Raw genomic sequence first — 16872 nt, 5'->3', positions numbered from 1 at the left:
CTGTAGCTGGCATCAGATCTCTCAAATGTACCTATTTGGGGGTACATACCTATTTTCAGGTTTCATTTACTTCTTTTACATCATGTACCTATTTTTTGAAGGCATTTCCTTATTTTCAGGTTGGCTTTATCCCCTCTCATAATTTTCTGAATTTACCCTATCACACTTGATTTTGAAGTTGTTTAGTACACAGGAAATCAGAGTACTTGACAAACATAGAAGTGTCACCACTAATTTAATGAAACAGGATCCACATGTTACTTTTCCCTTTTTATGGGCATAAATAAATGATTTTGAGAGGTTGATATTTGTAGTATATATATATAGATTTTACACTGTACCTTTGATAATGTGTTACATTTTTCTAAAATTTTTGTCATGCTCAGTTTTTAAAGTTGTGTTTCTGTGTAGTATCCTACAGTTCTAATGGAAGTGGAAAGAATTATGTGCTAATTGGCATTCAGATTTTAAGCTAATTAGATGTTCAGATTTTGACTGGATGTACCTACTTTGCAAGAGCCTTTGTACCTATTTTTAATGTCTGCATGTTGACAGATATGGCTAGCATCAGATGTTAAACAGAGAAAGGGTGTGTGTGTGTGTGTGTGTGTGTGTGTGTGTGTGTGTGTGTGTGTGTGTGTGTGTGTGTGTGTGTGTGTGTGTGTGTGTGTGTGTATACATGTGAGCATGTGTAAGGATCTTAAGAAGCTACGAGTAAGCAGCACAGAACCTGGAACAAGAAACCCGAAATTATTACAAGTCACCAAACAGATCAAGAAAAATGTCATAAAAAGCCAAACAGTCTACTAAGGCCAAGTCGATAAGCACTGTTGCAGGACCCAAGTCATCATCATAGCCAGATAGGCTTTGCTTAATAAGCTAGCTAATCAGCTAAAGCATGTGGCACATACATAGGCTGATGTCTGCTATCATTGTCACATGTGATGACATTTGCATTTTTAAAAAGGCCTCTACATGAAGTACTTCATATAAAGGTGACAGATCGAGGTCCAGAAATACTCTACCTTTTCCTGGGATAGCCAATCATCAACAGTAAAGAATTCACGAAGGCTTTATGCACTGGTAGGTGGAGCCACACCTGTGATTGCCATTCCCTTCTTCAGTCTTTTGGATTTCACTCTCCAGGGTATCTTTTCAATTGCTTTGTAAAAAGGATAGCAATAATATTTGACCCACCTGACTCACTGCTGAAGAGACCTCCTTTATGAATCATAAGAGAGGCTGATGATTCCAACTAATCTACTATTTTGTTCAGACATCCCTTCACCAACATACCAGAAGTGTAACAAGTAAATAAACAAAAGATCATAAATGACAAAATATCAGGGAGGCATTCTTTCTTTATTCTTAGATTTGCTAACTGGTGAGGTGGACTGGTTTAAGTATTAAAACAACTTAAAAAACGTTAGCATTATCTGAAGTTTGAACTAGTACATATGTGGAACTGAGGCTTGTTTGCACCTAAGCAAATATCAATCCCCTATAGAAGAGATGGCAAAGTATTCAAGCCACATTGTCCATGGCTGTGTCATTTCTTATATAAAAGGCAAGCCTAATATTTGAGCATCTACATGCATGGGTATGATTTTTGTTAATAATAGCATGCATTACGGGAGTGCAGTGGAAACCTACCGTTCTTTTGATATTAGCAAATATAAGTAATATTGAATGACTCTGTTAGAGTCTCCACGTGTTTTAGTTTCATGAAGACAGCAGTCCACCTTCTCTTCCCCAAACAGCTCTATCTTTCTGCAGCTCATAAAATGCCAGCACCAGGGCTGTTAGAAAGATTTGGGCTCTTTAAGCAGTGCAATTGGCAAGAATAAGGAGGACCTAAACAGGTAAGACACAAACTTAAAGAACTGATTTATGAACAGGGTTATCAAAGATGCAACACTGTTTAGGAGATCCCTTTTCTTTTCAGGGTTTAATTTATAGCAAATCAACAAAGGTCTACAAAACTAATTTAGTTTTAGTAAAATGAGCTAGCAATCAATGCAGACATTTTGTGTTCAAATAAATATACTAAACGCAGTTAAAACAGGAAGAAATCTAGAAGGAAAAATGTTGTTGCGTCTTACGGCTTTTCCCGGTTAGGGGTCGCCACAGCGGAACTCCAGTCCGCTAATGATTGGTAGTTGATTTTTACGTGCCAAATTACCAGCCATCTGACACACAACCTTCAACGAAAGTATGCCCATTCACGCATGTCTCCACACAGAAGACGCTCTAACTGAGAATCGAACCAGACAGCGTCTTACTGTGAGGCGACAACGCTACCGCAGCACCACAAAAATCTGTAAAAAGATATTGCTAACTCTTGACTGAATCTCTGCTACTTTCACAATATTTCTGAAAGCAAAACTCATTAACCTTTGTTTCTGGAAGCAAAATGGGCTGGTGAATTTAAATATCCAAGTATTATAAAGAATTGATAAAATATCAGTATAAGTCAATAGAAACCAAAGCACAGAGAAGTGGGTAGTACAGAAGGACATGATCATAACTGTGTCACTACTATGCTGTCCATTGGCCAGATAGTAAAGAATATACTGAAATGAGAAAATCAGCTGTTGCTGGTTGAAATCAAACACGAGTAATATGTTACTCTGTTCAACATCAAACTGCGATTGCCTACAAACCTCAAAATACTGTTGTCCAGAACAGATAGGTACCTATACACACCTCTCAACCATCCACATTTTCACAGTGTCCAGATTTTTGCCTCATATTTTTGCTCTGTTTCTCATAAAATGTGTGGTTTTCTGGCAAATCACTGAGGATTAAAGTCACTAAATAATGACAGGCATTTGAGTTTCAGATGTCATATCCTTCAGAAAATGCATGCTAACACAAATCCTGTTATTCTAGCAACTTTCTAAGTTTAAAAGACCAATATTTAAAATCTGTCTCTATTTTGGGGCCTATGTTCCCCCTTATTGTAGGCTTTGTACAGATTTCTTGTGCAAAGAGATTTAGAGGTATGCACTTATATGTGGGTGTTATGCTGATGTGGAAGATACACAGGTACTAAAGTTTTCTTGCATTGGTGTAGTCTGCACAGGTAATACAACCAGACTACAGCTGTAGCATTTTGATATACCTGTACAGCCACAGTGTCTATTTTTTCAGTAACATTTCTAGAACACCAAGGGCCAGATTCTAAAAGAGTTTCTCGCAGTGTAAGTCGGCCCTGTTTCTGAAAGATTTGCTCTCAGTGTAAGTGACTTACTTCGGTTTAAGACCCATCTATAAACAGGCTTACACTGGAAGCCAGATTTCAAAAGACCAGCTCTCAGTATAAGTGGTCACTTGCACTGAAAGCAAGTATTTTGAAATCAGGTCCTAATTGTCAAAATAATATAATCAAGATGAGGGAGTGCTGCAGAGAGGATAAACACATTAGAGCAGTCTGCAGTTGATGCAAATGAAAACACCCATGTAGTTAGCATACAATGCTTTACATGGAAGCTTATATTCAGGTCTGTACCCATAACCAAGCTGTTGTGTTTGAGAAACGGATGTTAAAAAATTCACCTTGACAGCAGAGTTCAGCAAAACCTGAGAGGTGAAAAGTAAATCTTGACTGGTAAATACTGACAACCATTGCAAAAACGTTTTATGTTCAGATAGACCAGATCATAATTATTCACAGTAAATGGAGCTTTACCAATTACAGAGAGAAAGAAACATATAGGAAAGCTATCCGTTTACAAAGTCTGAAAGTTGTAACAAACTCAGAGCTGTCACACAATTCTGTACTATGAGGAGCTTTAGCTGTTCCAAATGTCTGTACTACAAAACAGGAAAAACAATACAAAACAGAAACTTCAGGCGTATAAAGTATTTTACAGCTCTGAAAGCTGTAACATACTTTGCATTGCCTCAGGTGGAAGGTTGGCATAATGGTTAAGGTGTTTGCCTTACAGACACAAGGTGCAGGGTTTGATTCTCACATGGGGTAATTGGCTAGGCTTAAAATGACCCAGAAAGGGCAGTTAGCCTAGTACTAATCTATGAACCTATGAACCTATGAAAGCAATTACCTACCTGCATTTCATTGTATTGTTGGGAGGGTGGCCTAATGGTTAAGGTGTTTGCCTTACAAACACAAAGTGCAGGGTTTGATTCTCACAGGTTTACCAAAAACATTGTTGGGTTGGGAGGGTGGCCTAATGGTTAAGGTGTTTGCCTTACAAACACAAGGTACAAGGTTTGAGACTTACAAGGGATAATTGGCTAGGCTTAAAATGGCTCACAAGAGCAGTTAGCCTAATACTAATCTATGAACCTATAAAGAGTGCAGACATAAAGGCATCTGATTCTGTAACAGGTTTAAAACCTGTAATGCAATTCACATGGCTACAGAGAAAATCAGTAGCATCCCACCATGTCTTGCAACTTTTATTGCCTTTTAATATTTCCACTGTTAATCTGTAATTACCATTGTTTATGTTCTAACTCAGAACTAGTTAGCGCTTAAAGATAGCTGGAAGCTGCTTAACAATGCTGTCATCTTCCAAGATTTGGAGTGTATTATCATGGCACTCCATGTAGTACATAGTGAACAGAATGCCAAACTATAATGTAATGTAATGTATAATGAATGTACAGTAGCAGTACAGCTGCATCATGTAACACTTACTAGTGTCGTGCAACTGCATTATGTGGTACTACTCTACTACAGTAACTATAAGTTGCAATATTACAGTTACAGCACAGGTTGCACCAGTGTAGATGCAGTATGAGGTTTGAAGTTGTACAGCCATGTAATGTAGGATAGTTGCAAGACATACCAAAGTTCTACTGACTCTTTATTGAAATAAAAGTATAGTTTGTAGCACTGGTAACCAATGAATGCAGCATCCCATTAGTGCAGTTATAGCATTAAGCTGCATCCTAGTACAGATGCAGGATCTGACTATCTACTGTTACAGAACATTAACAGGAAAACTGCTGGAGGAATATAACTATACAGTAACATAATTGCAAGTCATGTTTCTTCAGAAAAGCTAAAAGTGTTCACACATTTTAGCTCATTATACAAGGATATCTCAGATGAGCTACTTAATCTTGAGGGCCATCTGCACACTAAACAATTTAATTTCAGTATTTTTAGAGAGTTCTGTCATGAAGACTAATAAACAGTAACCTGCTCTATGAAGAATTTTGAGCTATAATTGTCTCCACTGCTAAGGGTCTGGCAAAGAAAGTAGGGTTAGGAACCAGGTTAAGAAAGTCCAGTATGTAGTAATATAAAAAAAAAGTGCAAGAAATTCTCTGTGTGGAAGATTTTCAGTCCATATTTCACTAGTTAATCACTGTATATTAATCAGATCAGACAAAGGCAGTAGAAGTAGCAAACTTATACTCGTCTTAAGTAAAAAGAAAAAAAAAAATAAATATATATATATATATAATTGCACAGAATTACTAAGTATTCAAAAGTAATCCAAGCAAGGCAGGCAGTCTGTTTCCAGTTGAAAATCCTTTAAGTACACAGACAAGTGATCCAAGTAAAACAAAAATAGAGTAATAGTTACCTCACAAGCTTTATATATATATATATATATATATATATATATATATATATATATATATATATATATATATATATATATATGGATCACCTTTATATCCTCGAAATCGCGTTTCTCCGACACACTAATAACCGACACCAAAAGACCGACAACAAAAAACGCCGACAACGCAAAACACCGAAAACCATTACAGCAACACACTACACGTACACAACACAGTACACTACATAACATATGCACTATCCCTAACCCAAACCCTAACCCTAAGGTCCGACACTCAAGACACTTACCCTACCTGCACCCTAACCCTAACTCACTTACCCACCTGTAACCCCAAGATCCGACACTACCACACACTCACCCTACCTGCACCCTAACCCTAACTCACTTAACCCACCCCTAAACCCACAGTCCCTCACTATCGCACACTTACCTGTTCGCTCCCTAACACTAAATCCCTCACTCGATGCACACTTACGAGTCCGTGGGTTCTCACCTTGTCGGTCATCTGCGTTGTCGGTGTTTTTGTCCCGTCGATTCTGTGTCGGCGGAACGTTGTCGGCATCTAAAGGTGACCCATATATATATATATATATATATATATATATATATATATATATATATATATATATATATATTTTTTTTTATCAGGCAAGGGAGTTGTTTATTGTGCTATAAAACAAAGTGTTATTGGTACACATGTTAAATTCACATCCCTTCCCCCATCAGTATGACATTCCAGCTGGTCCTGCCCTACCTAGTAGCTGTCATAATAATATAACCCTTATGTACTTTAAATAAAATTTATAATGATGTGGCACCTCTTATTTTACCAGATTATTAAGTAGATTATTAAGCCTGTGATTTTTATCCAAGTCAATATACTACATGGCTGGAAATATATCAACCTTAGTCCATTTGGCAATCAAAAAATATATATAAATATATGCTATACATTTTGCATGTAAAAAATCAATTGTAAAAATCATATTCTATTTTCGTAACCTATTGTTAACAAAGATCACTTCCGTCCTTCTAGACTTCTTCAGGTCTGCGAACAAGAACCCTAAAAACTATTTATAAAAATATATATAATTGTATAATTAGTTAGTATTGTTATTACACACCATTTTGAATAAAGTGGAAAAAAACAGAAAAAGAAAAAAATAATAAGAAAAAATGTATGATGATGGAAACAAAATATACACTGAAATTACATCTGATTTAAAATGGTATTTAAAACAAACTGATAGAATGTTGTGTCTTTCGGTTTTTCCCGGTTAGGGGTCGCCACATCGGAACTCCGGTCCGCTAATGATTGGCAGTAGATTTTTACATGCAAAGTTGCCAGCCCTGACGTACAACCTTCAACAAAGGTACACCCATTCACACATGTCTCCACACAGAAGACGCTCTAGCTGAGAATCGAACAGGACAGCGTCTTACTGTGAGGCGACAACGCTACCAATAGAATAAAATAAAATAAAATTAGTCATGTAAACAATGTGGCAATTTTCTAAGTTCCAGTGCACTTTTAATTGAACAGTAGTAATTTAGTCCAGGCTTCCTAAAAGAGTTCAGCTTTAATTGCCACATGAGTTCATGTTTCTCCAGAATATTCGGGATGTCTCCTTCAAGATCACCCATGTCTATGCAATCCAGGATCGGAAACTTAAAACCTGTGTGTCTTTTATGAAGAGAAAGGTGTTTGGCTAGTGCATTATTTTTACATTCAGAGCGGATTTCTGACAGATGACATGAAATCCTACGCTTGAGTTTATTTACAGTCTTGCCCACATAGAATGCATCACATTCATTGCACTGTGCCCAATTACTTTTGTAGTGTTACAGTCACCCCCTGCACTAGTCTTAAGGATTTTCTTTAAATAAGGGCAATAAAAACCATCACCTTACTGTATAAATATACAAAATATACAATTAGTTTCACATCTTTTAGTGTTTCGCTCATATAGTCTAGGTTTAAATTCAACAAAACTTCTAATGTTCCTGGCCTTCCTATAAACAAAAGATGAGGCTTCACCTAAGATGTTAATCAGAAAAGGGTTTCCTGTGACAATGTCCCAGTTTTCTTCAATAACATTTTCGATACAGTGATAATCCAAAGTATATGTCAGGATGCAGCTATTTTTGCATTTGTTATTCTCGGTGGAATTTCTTAACATTCTCCTACTCGGGAGGTTGAGTGAAGGTGCCACAGTCCTTTTCAGTTCTATAATGGGTTCCAGCAGGATGTTTTTTAACATCTGACTTTCATAGCCTCTCACTAGAAAATCATCCACTAAGTTGTTCAGGTTTCTCAAAAATGGTTCCATCTCTGTGGTAATTCTAGCTAATCTATAGCCTTGGGACTTCACTACATTATATTTGTTTTTTGTAGGATGTAGACTTTTACTGTGGAGTAATAAGTTAACCCTCGGAGGTTTTCTGAATAGATCAGTGGTGATTCTCTGGAACCGCTCTGTTAAAGCACTGACTGAAGATAAAAAAATTGTGTTGTCCAAATGACTTACTTTTGTACCAAGCTGCTGGAGTGAGGTTGCTCAGGTACTGATAGACCTTAAAATGTTTGTGAGGAAGCTCAACTTAAGGGTTCAGTTTCATGGCAAAAGTAATGACATTGAAAATAAGCCTATTGATGAAACTATAAAAAGGCTTAGCAGCTATTGCCCACAACTACATCAAACATTAGCTGCTTTCAAAGTAAAATGTGAGCTGGATATCAGGAAACACCTTAAAAAACCTCCTAAAAAAACTTTATAACTTAACATGGGGAGTAAGAAAAGCATTGATTAAGCTAGGCAATGATAAATCTAGGCGTGTAATGAAGGCAGACAGGGGAGGAGATATACTTGTGACTGATACCACTAGCTACAACCAACATTTGTTTATTTTATTTTATTTATTTATTTTACATTTGTTAACTGGGATAGTCCGACTGGATATATCTCCATTTTCAGCGGAGGCCCGGGGAGAAAAGCTCCACATACCAAAAAAGAGACAATACATACATCACTGAGTGATAAACTCAGGCAGACATGTTTAGAAAAATATAGACAAAGAACACAGGCAGATATCAATATACACAATGTGCAGACTTACATCTGATTGGCAGAGACGTATCAGAAAATGTGAACATAGAATACAGTCAAATCTCATAATTCACAATGCTTAGACATTCAAATGCTATGAGGCATAGATACTTGGCTAAACAGCAGGTTGGGTAGCAAGACATGTCTTAGTGAAGGTGTTAGGTTTAGAACAAGAGCACAGCCAATGAGATGTGAGGTATTTTTGAGTTCTCTTTTAAATAGGGGTAGTGAGGTTTCCTTGGTAACAATAGTAGGGAGTAGATTCCAGATTTTACCAGTTGAGTTGGCAAATATAGCATCGCTGCAGAGTTGTTGGATTTTTGGGTGAGTATCAATAGTTTATCAGCTGAGCGTAATGGCATAGGGGCACTATGAGGGGTGAGAATATTATTGAGGTCAGGGGTATTATCAGGTTGATAGAGTATTTTATGTGCTGCTATAAGCTGGTTGAACTGTAGAAGGGTAGGATACTCTAGCCATCCCAGTGCTTTGAGGTTCTGGCAATGGTGGGTCCTAAAAGCCATGCCAGTACCGAATCTGGATATATGATTGTAACATCCTGATAATTTGTTGAGATTGGTTTTGGATAGGTTGGTGAGTACAGGGGAGGCATACATAAGGGTAGAGAGGAGGTGTGATCTTGCAATAGCTACCCTAGCTGGGGGGGGTGAGGAAAGGTTCAGCTCTGTATAGGGAGCCATGTTTTTGGTTGACGGACTTAATAGTGTGATTTACATGTTTATAAAATTTAAGATTGTTGTCTATTATTACACCTAGAAGCTTTGTATGGTCATCAGGGGCGATAATGGTGTCATTGCTAGATTTGATGTTGAAGGAAGGAGGAGAAATTCTATGGTTAGGGGAGAAAAGTATTAGCTTGGTTTTGTTAGGATTTAGAAGCAGGCGGTATTAGCTAGCCATGTTTCTACTGTGCTGAAAGTGGTCTGGGTGAGGGTTAGAAGTTGTGTAGGAGAGGAGGCGGAGCATATTAGCATTGAGTCATCTGCATATTGGATGCAGGTGGCTCCTGGGATGGTGGTGTGCAGATCATTGATAAAGATAGAGAAAAGAAGGGGACCTAGTATGGACCCTTGTGGGACACCTAGGGTTAGAGGAAGTTGGTATGACAGCTTGCTCTGCCATAAGACAGCCTGCTGTCTATCATTTAGGTAGGAATTAAACCATTGTATTGCATGCTGGTCTAAACCGATGGTTTGTAGGGTATTGAGCAGTAGCTGATGGTTGACCATATCAAAAGCTTTTGAGAGATCTAGGAAGAGTGCTGAAGATAGTTTGTTGTTGTTATGATAAAGATTGATGACATTAGAGAAAGATAGAAGAGCCGTGGTGGTACTGTGGAATGGCCTAAAGCCGTGTTGAGAGTCGGCGAGCATTCCGTTTTGAATAAGAAAGTGCATGATTTGTTTGTGTATGCATCTTTCCATGATTTTAGCTAGTGGTGAAAGAATGGCTATAGGTCTAAAGTTAGATAATTCTGTGGAACTTCCTCCTTTATGGAGTGGTATAACATGTGATATTTTCCATATTGCTGGGATGGATACTTCTGAGATGGATCTGGTGATCAGAATAGAAATGGGAAGTGCTATGGCATCATCTGCCTTTTGAAGATATTCAGCTGGGAGGTAGTCAGCAGCTAGTGTAGTAGGTTTTGGCTTTTTGAGTAAGGTCTGGATCAGGTTGGCAGGTACGGTTTGAAAGGTAAAGGTGGGTTGGGTGCTGGTTGGTAGGTACAGTTTGAAAGGTAAAGGTGGGTTGGGTGCTGGGTGGATCAGGGCTAGATGTGCCAGAGCTGGTGTTTGTGTCTGATGGATTGAGATGGGTAGCTAGAGACTGGATAGTTTCAGTAAAGAAGGAGTTGACGCTGTTTGCAATTTCTACAGGGGATTTATCAAGGGCAACTGATGGGATAGGAGGGGCGGAATGGCCTGGGTGGAGAAGATTGTTAATACCAGCCCAGAATTTTTGAGGTTTTAGCTGATATTTTTGTTGTAGTAGGGTGTAGTGATTTTTTTTTTCTAGAATGACAGATTTTTTTGGTCGGATTTCTTAGCTGCCGGTATCTTACTTGGTCCATAGGGGCTTTGGTAACATGCCACCTGGCCCAGGCGTTGTTTCTTAGTTTAATTTTGGTTTTTGTTTCTTTAGATAGCTACGGTGCAACTGTGGCTTTTACACAGATGGTACAGGTAAAAGCATGGTGGCTAAGGATAGCCAGAAATCTGGTATTAAAATACTCAACTGTGTCTTGTAATGGGAGTCATTTCAAGACATTCCAATTACATGCTTTGAGTTTATTTTGGAAGTTGTCAAGGTTAAAGTTCCTGATGTTTCTTATAGTTTTGTAGGTGGGCTGGTTGGGAATGTCGGCTTTGAGCCTAATAATATAGGTAAGGCAGTGATCACTTAGATCATCAGGTAATGTACCTGACTTGTACTTTTGGGGGTGGTTGTTAATAAGTATCCAATCAAGGATACTGTCTTTGACTCTATTTTTTCTAAAACTGGTGGGGGTGGCAATGATCTGAGTAAACCCCTGGAGGTTTAAATGGGTGGAGGGAGTTTCAGAGGAACAGGTGTTCCAATCAGTGTTAAAGTCCCCCAAGACAATGGTTTCCTGGAGATAGTTAGAAACTAGCCACTGTAAGATATTTTCTAGAGTATTATCATTCTTGCCAGGTGGAATCCAAATGTAGACAATATATCTGCATTTAGTTTTGTTTATTATTAGTTTAGTGATGAGAATTTCTACATTGCCAAACTGGGGTGGCTGTTGGGTGTCAGTTGTTATTCTTAGGGTAGACTTGCATAGTACAGCTACCCCACCACCTTTCCTGGAGATCCGGTCCAGTCTAAGGATGTTGTACTGTGGGGGGGGGGGGTATTTTGTTATCTTTGGTTATTGGTTTTAGCCAAGTTTCTCTGAGGCAGAGGATATCAGGGAAGTGAACAGCTAAGAGTCCATGTAGGCTATGGATCTTGTTGTTTAGGCTTCTGATGTTGAGATGATAGACCAGACATGAGTTTATAAGTCTATCAATCTGGGCAGTACACATTGGGTTGTTAGATGGTGTGCTTGGGTCTACTGTTGTGGATGGGCCAGGATTGGGATGGCTGTCTCTATCCTTCATAAGATTAATTTTTAAATTGCTTATGAGTCTTAAAATTTTGTTGATGATGTTTTTGTAGCTTTTAGTTTTTAAGCTAATGCAGTGGTATTTAGTCGGGTGATGGTAATTGGGGGCGAGGAATTAGGAGAGGGAGTGGTTATGTGATGGATAAACTTATTAAATGCTGGGTTGGTGTCTGAGAGTTTGGGTATTGGATTTCAAGGTGGTGTACATATTCATAGGAGCTTAGGTGATAAGGAATGAATAGCAGCGGTACTAAGGGTAGCAGCATTAGTGTTCTAGCTGTAGTCATAGTAAATTACCAGGGTAGGGTCTGTATTGAGTGTATGTGGTGGATAAAATATTAGAGAGAACAGAATAGCTATGGGTGGGTTAATATGGATAGTGGGGCGGATAGAGGGTGTATTATTGTGCTAGGAGTTTGCTGGGTTCTAGGAGCACGTGTAGCTGGTTAGCTAATTAAGAGGCCATGCCAGTGGTACTATAAACGTAGTACTACTGGGGGGGTGTAGGATATGGAGGCAGGGTGGGGCACAGAGCGAGCGAAGCGGGGCTAAACCAGTAAAGCAGATGCCTAGAGGCAGCATGTGCAGGTATGAGTTACAAGCACACTTTTTTGTTTCTTTTTATATGCCCAATACTCTGTTCCTAAGCCCTACTGTTAAATGAGTTACAAGCACGCTTTTTTGTTTCTTTTTATATGCCCAATACTCTGTTCCTAGGCCCTACTGTTAAAAACTACACAGTTCCCTGCCTGTTTCTCAATTTACAATGCAGAGAGCCCGTTTTCCAATTCCCTTTTGTAGCACGCTTGTTTCACTTAGTTTGTTGAGAAATGCACTGTTTGGAGGTGTAGAACACACTATGCTCATCTGATTGAATACTAGAAAGCACACTGTTTTTACCTTAATTGGGGAAGAAAGAAGGCTACTGGAAAGTCTAACCCTTCCAACCTAATGCTTATTAGCATGAACAGATTACAAGCAAGAGTTATGGGGACATTCACCTGTGCTTTTTTGGACCCAGTTTGTTAGGTTTACAGGTGGCAAGGTATTTTAGTGGATATTGACCTTATTAAAACAAGTTCCATGGTGGGGAAAGTCTTCCGTACTTGTTATTCCTGGAATGACTCTATATGCTTTTACAAGCCTTTCAGGGGGAGGTGAGGTAGGAACACCTTATTAAAACAAGTTCTGTCGTGGGGAAAGTCTTCCGTACTTGTTGTTATTAATGACAATATAATTCAGGTTGGGAGGGTGGCTTAATGACTAAGGTGTTTGCCTTATAAACACAAGGTGCAGGGTTTGAGTCTCACAAAGGATAACTGGCTAGGCTTAAAATGGCTCGCAGGGGCAGTTAGCCTAGTACTAAACTATGAACCTATGACCCTATATGCTTTTACAAGCCTTTCAGGGGGAGGAGAGATAGGAACACCTTATTAAAACAAATTCCGTGGGGGGGGGAGTCTTCTGTACTTATGCTTTTACAAGCCTTTTAGGGGGAGGTGAGTTAGGAACACCTAGAGAGGGGATATGATTATTAGTACTATACCAAGAACAGAAATAATCATTCAGACATTCAGTATATATGATTATCAAACAAGTCCACGTGCACCTTTTAGTAAATGAAACAGCAGCACTCTTTCCTATATATCTGCCTTAAGGGCTCAGTTAATATTCATTATTTCTGTTCCTTATCAGTACTACACTACCCAGGACACACCACTAAGTCAATGCAAATGACAATAAATGGATACAATATCAATAGCAGTTTGTGAGTAATTTGTAGCAGCCAGTACCAATAAACATGCATTAATTCATCAAGGTTTCAGTTTGCGAGTAAATGCAGTAAACAGTTAGTACATTAAGCTCAGATAAAGAAACAACAATTAAATACATAAGTATGTGAACAAAAAATAGAGAACATGCTGGAGGATAACAGATTTTATGAGTTATTTACCATGGATGACATAAAAAAAGCATATGATTTATGGAACACTAATCTCACCACATTATGGGAAGAAAAACGTATTACTGAAAATCTTTATAATTATTTATGGAGCCCATGCCCATGTTTACCTTACTTTTTTGGAATAACAAAGTCACACAAGAACCGAGAAGACCCACCTTATAGACTGGTGCTAGCAAGTGGAGGCTCCCTTACTGAAGCCACAGCCATTACCTTGATTACTTGCTGAAACCTTTAGCAGAAAAGAATAAGTCATACATAAGAGATTCAATTGATTTTTTTGAGGAAAATAAAAACATTACAGTGGAAGCTGACAGTATTTTATTAACTATTGATGTGAAATCTTTGTACACAGTGCTCCCTCACAATTACTGTACAACAGCAGCTATGGAGTCTTTTAAGAAACATAATCAAGGTACACAGGCACAACTGCAAATGTTAAGCAAACTCATTAATCTTGTACTGGACTTCAATTTCTTTACTTTCAATGGCAAACACTACAAAATAAACTGATATAGCAAAGGGGGCTGCCATGGCTCACAGCATAGCTAACATAGCCCTGGGGAAGTGGGAGGAGGACTTTGTTTTAACCAACACAGACTACATGCAGCATATCATATGCTATTTATGTTTTATTGACAACATCTTTATTGTGTGGGAAGGTGACACTTTGCAGCTTGGAGATTTTATCACTTACCTCGATCAAACAACCCCCTTCCTGAAGTTTACCTCTTCCCATAGCTATACTTCGACCACTTTCTTAGATATGCAGATTTCCAAGGACACCAACAATAACAGAATCACCACTGATCTATTCAGAAAACCAACGAGGGTTAACTTATTACTCCACAGTAAAAGTCTACATCCTATAAAAACAAAGTATAATGTAGTAAAGTCCAAAGGCTATAGATTAGCTAGAATTACCACAGAGATGGAACCATTTTTGAGAAACCTGAGCAACTTAAAAAATGATTTTCTAATGAGAGGCTATGAAAGTCAGATGTTAAATAACATTCTGGACCCCATTATAGAACTGAAAAGGACTGAAGCACTTTTCACTCAACCTCCCCGGTAGAAAAATATTAAGAAATTCCACAGAGAATAACAAATGCAAAAATAGCTGCATCCTGACATACACTTTGGATTATCACAGTATCAAAATGTTATTGAAGAAAACTGGGACATTGTCACAGGAAATCCTTTTCTGATTAACATCTTAGATGAAGCCCCAGCCTTTGTTTATAGGAAGGCCAGGAACATTAGAGGTTTTGTTGAATTTAAACCTAGACCATATGAGAGAAACACTAAAAGATGTGAAACTAATTGTACATTTTGTATATTTATACAGCAAGGTGATAGTTTTTATTGCCCTTATTTAAAGAAAATCATTAAGACCAATGGAGGGGGGACTGTAACACTACAAAAGTAACTTACAGGGCACAGTGCAATGAATGTGATGCATTCTATGTGAGCAAGACTGTAAATAAACTGAAGCGTAGGATTTCATGTCATCTGTCAGAAATCCGCTCTGGATGCAAAAATAATGCACTAGCCAAACACCTTTCTCTTCATATCCACACCCCCACCAGGGGCAGCAATATCCTAGACCTGGTCATTACCAACATGGGCAACCGGTGTTCCACACCAGAGGTCAATTCCTCATTGGTCAGTTCTGACCACAAGCAAATCACCCTAGACATCCACATCACAGCCCCACCCCCCATTAGAGAAGCCACCGTAAAAAATTTCTCCAAAGCCAACCTCACGCTTCTTAAGACAGAAGTGGCAAACTTCATGACACCCATGCTGATGGACAATAGAGTTATGACTGCTGAATCCTATACAATTGCACTTTATAAGCCCTTACACAAGTGCATGGATCGTGCAATCCCTAACAGAACCAAGATGCTATCCCCCCAAAAAAGGAAGCCAATCTGGTGGTCCCCTGCTATAAACAAACTTTACAACAGAAGAAAGAAACTGTTGCAAAAAAGAGTAAAATCCCATGATTGGAGGAACTCTGTGGTCAGCCTCAGTAAGAAGCTGAGATCCCTCATAAAATCCTCCAAAGCTAGTTACGAAAACAAAATCACCACTGATTCTAAAGACAACCACAAAGCATTCTATAGCTATGTCAAGAATCTCAATGGCAACACTCAGATCTGCTCTGAGTTACAGCACAATGGCACTAAATGTATAGAACCAACTGATATTGCCAACATCCTGGCAGATAGGCTCAGTGCTAACCTTACCCCTCTCTTATCCCCTAAAGGGCCCATCTCTATACCGGAAGAATGCAAAGTACCTGTAATCATGGCTGTACAGGTAAAAAACACACTCTCCAAAGCCAAGAACACGGCATCCATAGGACCTGACAACATCCCAGGCTGCGTTCTACATGAACTACAGAATGAGCTGGCACCCCACCTAAGTACCATATTCAATCATAGCCTCACCTCAGGCTTTGTGCCCACTGAATGGTGCACAGCAACAGTTATCCCACTCCACAAAGGGGGAGTCACTACGGACCCTGGGAACTACCACCCCATTAGCCTGACGAGCCTGGTCTGCAAGGCTATGGAGCGTATCATCATGGAACTTATAAACAATGACACTGGTAATCTCCAAACTTTGGACTCTACCCAGTTTGGGTTTGTAAAAGGCAAATCATGTCTCCTAAACCTGATAGACTTCTTTGAAGCAGTCACCAAAGCTGTAGATGAGGGAAAGGTGGTACACACAGCCTATCTAGATCTTGCCAAAGCTTTCAGCACCATTCCCCACTCTGGAATTATAGACAAACTCACTAAACTAGGTATAAATCCCTATGTCACAAGATGGGTTGCCAAATGGCTCACTGACCGAACACAGACTGTGAAAATAGCAGACTCTAAATCCAACTTCAGACCAGTGACAAGTGGAGTACCACAAGGTTCAGTCCTAGGTCCTCTCCTGTTTGGTATCTACTTCTCTGAAGTACAAGCTAACACAGAAGGTCTTTGGCTAACAAAGTTCGCAGATGACTGCAAACTAGGAGCCATAATCAAATCTCCTAATGATGTGGACATCCTACAAAAGGGCCTC

Source organism: Protopterus annectens, chromosome 11.part0 (assembly GCF_019279795.1).
Source record: "Protopterus annectens isolate FY-2018-M chromosome 11.part0, PAN1.0, whole genome shotgun sequence".
Lineage (NCBI taxonomy): Eukaryota > Metazoa > Chordata > Ceratodontiformes > Protopteridae > Protopterus > Protopterus annectens.
The sequence above is the reverse complement of the archived record's forward strand: the minus strand, read 5'-3'. Positions refer to the sequence as shown.